Below are 6000 nucleotides of genomic sequence, written 5' to 3'. Positions count from 1 at the left end.
CTCCACCTGGGCTTTCAGTATCTATAAGACCGCTCACAGGATATGACTCAGAATATAACATAGCCACTGAGAAGGAACTCAAGACTCTTGGCTATGCTTAATGACTACATTATTACTATCTGGTCTCCTTTGTTTTTCACATGTTCTCATTTCTCTGATTGAATTTTTGCTTTTTTTTCCCCAAATCACCACCAATGCATTTATTTGCGGGAGAAAGGGTCAGATCTTATTAGGTACTTTAAACTGGATACGACTAGAGACATTGATCTGCCTAACATCTGAGCGTTCATGATTGCGCAGATAACCATATCCTGCACATGAGGCATCAGCATTAAACTGAGGAGCCTTTGACTTGACCAGGGTTGGGTGAGGGCGAGGGGGGATCCATTCTGAGCAGTCATGTGATTTACCATGTAGAATGTGCTGTCTTCTTAGACAAGTAGTGTTGAGAAAAACAAAGATAGGCTCCTAGCCTGGACGTAGCGGCAGCCTGGTGAAAGGGGATCACATCCTATTTACAAAGCAAGAGTGCGAAGCTCCCAGCTGAGCTGCATGATGTGAGCAGTGGGTGATTTGAAGGGTGTGAGTCGGGGGTGGGACCTGAACTCACGAACCTCTGCCCGTGCAACGTGGGCCTCCACAAGCCTGTCTCTGGCCCCGTGCACGAGGGAGACTCAGGAAATCTGCAGAGTAAGGGGATTCGGCCCCCATTCCCCAGCTCCACCCCACCTTCCCCGGGTCTAAGAGTGCCCAGTCCACTGGACGCAGCCTCACCCCCACCCAGTCCCTGCTTCTGGACAGAGGCATGGGAAATATGGAGACTGACGCCTCGCCGGGCTAGAGCACCCGTAGGCGATGCTGGGGTGGTTGTCTGACAGGTGCCCCGAGATGATCAGGCCTCACCCGCGGTGGCCAGGCTGAGACAGCGTCGTTTTGTTTTTTTAGGTGGTTCAGCTTACTCCAGGACAAACCACGCTCCTGATGACGCCTGGTGGAAAAGCGGGCTGGCGCCTCGGAAGAGCTGGCCCTGCACACTCAGGTACTTCCAGGGGTGGATCCAAGATTTGAACACTGGGGACTAAGGAGGGAGCCCAGCCCGCAGTCCTTCATGGCCAAGAAATCACCAGCCAGCGGGAAGGAGGAGGTCTGCAGGCTCATCGCAATCCCCATCACGAATTTGGTGTCAGCCCGGATGGCCAGTGCCTGGCTGAACTGGAAACCTAGATTCTTGTCGTGCCCCAGCCTTGCCGGGGCATCACTCATGCTGCCATCCACCAGGTAGGCACTGATGAAGTGGGCCAGCATGTTACAGCGCCACAAGAAAATCTCCCAGGTGGTGGGGGCTTAAGCCCATAAGGAATCCCAGCAGGCCCTCTTCTTTGAAAATCTTCCCAGTGGAGGTCATCACGCCGCTGGACTTGGCCTCCCATCCTGCAAACTGGACCACGCAGCACACCGAGATGACTTGCAGGGGGAGGGCCAGGATGCGCGACCACTCACGGCATCACCATCGTGTAGGAGGTCTCCTTCAGCACCTTCTTCAGAGATGTCTTCATGTCATCCTTGTCAGAAACCTGCTGGGTCTCCTCTGGTACCTTCTTCTTGCTGCCCTGGATCACTGTGGAGAGGGCGTCGAACGTCAGCCTGGGGGCTCAGGCTAGAAGCAACCCTGTCTTTCCGTCCACTTGCATGATGTGCTTGGCATGCAAGGTAGAGGACCTTCCTCCCCAGCACGTTGGTCCCAGTGGTGGGGGGCCTTGTCTCATGACCCACCTGGATGAGCAGCAGTCACGCTCAATGGTGACTGAGCGCCATCACTCCTGCACCCAGCGCCACGAAAGAGCCCCAGTGGTCAGGGCATTGTCCCCAGAGCCCAAGTCCCCAGATGCACCATCCATCCTTCGAGTGGAGGGCTGTGCCACAGGCTGAGGGTGGCATGGAGGTGCAGGCAGCGGATCCCTGAGTCCAGGCCTTGACTCCCGCCACCATCCCACGGCGAGCTCGGGCTTCAGCTCCGGCTCTTGCCATCCCTGTGGCACCGCCTGGAGCCTAAACTTATTCTTTGACTAAGTTTTCCACAGACAAAAGGCAGGCAGAGGACCTGGTGGGGCAAAGACCATCCCATCCCGCTCCCTTTCAGTGATTATCTTGGCTCAAATGATCAGTTAAAGTAGCCAGTTGCCATCCTAGTCTTAAGTCTGAAATTTAAAAGCTACTTGCACAGAATGTTGAACAGTCTGAAGCCTGGATGTCTGGAACCCTTACCAGGACTAAAGTGCATTAACAGAGCTAACACATTTCTCATGCATAGCCCCACAGTCTCTTCAGTTCAGTTCAGTTGCTCAGTTGTGTCCGACTCTTTGCGACCCCATGAACTGCAGCACGCCAGGCTTCCCTGTCCATCACCAGCTCCCGGAGCTTGCTCAAACTCATTTCCATCGAGTCAGTGATGCCATCCAACCATCGCATCCTCTGTCCTCCCCTTCTCCTCCTGCCTTCAATCTTTCTAAGACATTGGACAGGAAAACAAGTTGGTCATGCTCATGAAATTTCTTGCTTTCACCTCTATCATGTCTGATCCTTAAATTCATTTTTATGATGGAGTATAGTTAAGTATTTCTGTTTCTACAGCTTCAGGGGAGAAAAGACAGGTCCTCCCCATCTTTCTGAGGCTTGTTTTTATAGAAGTCGAGATTTTCATTCTTAGGGCCAGGCACTGGAATTTTGTTAGTTAATGCAGTGAAAAAGAGAAGGGTTGAGGAGGCCAAGTTCTAGAGCTAGAGAAAAAAAAAAAGTTTAAGAACCATTATTTAACCATACTGGAATCTAGAGTATTTGTTTTTTTTTTTTTTACAATATTTTAGCTTAAGGTCAGAAATATCTTCTTAGAAGATGGAGTTCTTATTTCTTGTTCCCCTCAGTGTGTGGGTGTGTATGTGTGTGTGTGTGTGTTTGAGTGTGTGTGTGTGTGTGAGTGTGTGTGTATATGTGTGTGTCAGGGGCCAGGATGATTTTCAAGAAGAAAAAAGGAAGAAGATGCCTTCAACCCACTATCTTGAAAAGACAAACGTGGAGTACTTCCTCCCACCACAGGACTTTGCCTATGCCATTCCCTCTGCCTGGAATACACTCCACCCTCTTGCCTGGGTAACCGTGTTGGGAAAAGCCCTATCTTCCCAGGGAATTTCCCCCATGCCAAGTAATTCTCTGTGATACCAACTAGAATTGTTCCCTAGAATTCAACTGCATTCTGACACTATCACCCCAGAGATATAATCAGATTCTACAGGTTAAGGGCTCAGCCTCATAAGACTGCCCCTCTCCACACACTTCAGAGGCTAGTCTGACCAGCCATCTATACATCAACACTTCCAATGACCCCCTCCTAGGGTTCGACCCATTTGTTAGAGTGGCTCACAGAACTCAAGGAAGCACTTACTTACCTTTAGTAGTTTATTAAAGGTTACAACAAAGGATACAGATGAACAGCTGGATGAAGAGACACACAATGTGAGTTCTGGAAAGGTCTCGAGCACAGGAGCCTCTGCCCTGCGGCACTGGGATGTGCCATCCTCCCACAACAGGGATGTGTTGGCTCGTCTAGAAGCTCCCCAAAACCCATGCTCTGGGGATCTTTATGTGGACATAATCAATAACTAACCTCCATTTCAAGCCCTCTCCCCTGGAGGAGTTGGCATGGGGTGTGTGTGTGTGTGTAAATTCCAAGCTTATAATCATGGTTGGTCTTCCTGGTGACCAGCCCCCAGCCAGGATCCCAGCCCCCCACCCCCACCCCCACAAGTGACTACAATAACATGAGAGATGCTCCTAGTGTTCACTTCAGTCAGGAAATTACAAGCTTATAGGGACTCTGTGCCAGGAGCCAGGGGGGATATCAATATCGATATATAATTATTATCTCACAATGACCTTTTTCATCCTGAGTTTCAGCTTGAGCATCACATCCTCAAAAGACCTTCCTGATCCCACAGAGGGAGCATCCTCCTTAGCTACACCCCTGCACAGTTCCATGAACCCCTTCTCCACAGCCCTCTTTACAGTCATACTCTTAATATTTACTTGTGATTTCTTAGCATCTCTTCCCTAGCTGGCTGTGTACTCCCTGAGAGCTGGCTGTGTCTCTCTTTCTCCTATTTTCACAGAACCTGGTATTTGTTGAGCAGATGATGGGAAGATGCTGGAACGTAGGATCTACCCTCACTCCCTGATCTCCTTGGGGTAGAGAGAAGGGTCCCAGGGGATTGGCAGCCCTGCGTCCCTGGCTTGTCACAACCTTGCTTGTGGCCTTTGCTTTATTTGTTTATTTGGGGCCGTGCTGGGTCTTTGCTGCTGCGTGTGGGCTTTCTCTAGTGCCAGTGAGCCGGCTGTGGTGTGCGGGCTTCTCACTGCGGTGGCTTCTCTCGGGGAGCACAGGCTCTGGGGTACATGGGCTTCAGCAGTCGTGGATGAATGGGCTTAGTTGCTCTGCGGCAGGTGGACTCTTCATGGACCAGGGATCAAACCCGAGTCTCCTGAATTAGCAGATGGATCCTTAGCCACTGGACCGCCAGGAAAGCCCTTCCTTGTGATCTTGAGCTAAATAATTGTCTGTGTCTAAAGCATGTGCCCTCAAAGCCTACATTCAGTGTGGTAGGTTCAGGAGAACTGCAGTACCAACCTTGGCTCCAGGCAACACTCCGACAGCAACTCCTGCCACCTCTCAGCCTCAGTTTCCCCAGCTCCAACGACAAGGTGTTGAAGGAGGCCACAGGTCCCCCTGCTTCCTCCTGTTAGGACTTTCTGGTCTTCCTCAGCCCTAGGGCCCTGTCCGACAGCCCCTAGTCAGCATGTCTGCCCTGATGTCCTCTGTCCCCTCTGCTGGGTCTGGCCCAGCCATCCTTAGCCAGGACGTGGCACACATTTGAATTTTCACACGCAGGAAGATGATGGGAAGGCCTGGGAAGAACTTGGCTTCCCACGCACCAGGCGCCATGCAAAAGGCTCTTGGTGCATGGCTTTGCTCAGCTCACCATACCTATGAAGGGGTTATCTGGTGCTTTCTATTTTGCAGGGGAAAGGTAAACAGTGTGCCCAAGGTCTGCTGCTAGGAAGGGACAGAATCAGGGTCCCAGGATCCAGCAGCCCCTCCGCTGCTCGCTGCTCTAGGCAGGACACCCTGGGCAAGTTCCCTTTCTCAGGGGCCCTCTGGAGCTTTCCCACAGAAACTCTAAGTCTATCTCGTTACCCTTACTTCCCCTAAGGGACTGGGAACTTTGATGAAACTTGACTTCAGTTGCTGATGTCTCCTCCCAACACCCTGCCAGGTCACAGGGTTCAGGGCCGAGACCCTCTGGGCGGCATTGGAGCAGGGGGTCGGGGGTGGGGGCCGGGGGCAGTCTCTGGACTCAGCTGCCACTTGTTGCTGGGATGGAGGGTAACACCTCCTGCTGACCCGATCTAGTGGGGCAGGACCCAAGGATCTCGGGAGGAGAGAAGGTGGAAGCACTTCATGATACATTTCAGTTCAATGCCATCCCTACTGGCTGGCCCACTGTGGATTTACTGGGAAACTATGGTCAACACCACAGACCCAGACTCTGCCTTCCAGAAACCCTGGTGGAAAAAACGCAGAGAGTGAGGTTTATTCAAGCTGACCTTCCTCCAGCAACCTTGGGACCAAGGAAGGTCATTCAGAGGAAGTGATGCGAGCCAAGGGTGAGTGGGAAACGAAGTGGGAGGGCACGAAGGAGGATGCACACTGAGGAACTGACAATTAAAAAAAGTGTCAAGTTGCAGCATGGGAGGCCCCAGAGCTTGGCCTCTGATCCAAAAGCTTTGGGGACAAGTCCCTGCTTGAGGGACACTGTAATGAAGAGTGATGTGCTCTAAACTGTATTTTAAGTTCCCAGAGGAGGTGTGGGACATGGCTTGGTAGGCACGGAGGGACACTCGGGGCTGCAGATGCTGGTGCTCCAAGGAGGCAGGAGGGAAGCCCTGTCC

At 52.0% G+C, this 6000-nt stretch overlaps 1 pseudogene; it reads right to left on the bottom strand.

Annotated features, from left to right (window-relative positions):
* Positions 1 to 616: 616 nt before the first annotated feature.
* On the bottom strand, positions 617 to 2043 carry LOC120855156 (annotated as a pseudogene).
* Positions 2044 to 6000: the final 3957 nt, after the last annotated feature.

This window comes from Oryx dammah, unplaced genomic scaffold (genome assembly GCF_014754425.2).
Source record: "Oryx dammah isolate SB20612 unplaced genomic scaffold, SCBI_Odam_1.1 HiC_scaffold_27, whole genome shotgun sequence".
Classification (NCBI taxonomy): Eukaryota; Metazoa; Chordata; class Mammalia; order Artiodactyla; family Bovidae; genus Oryx; species Oryx dammah.
The sequence above is the reverse complement of the archived record's forward strand: the minus strand, read 5'-3'. Positions and strand labels throughout refer to the sequence as shown.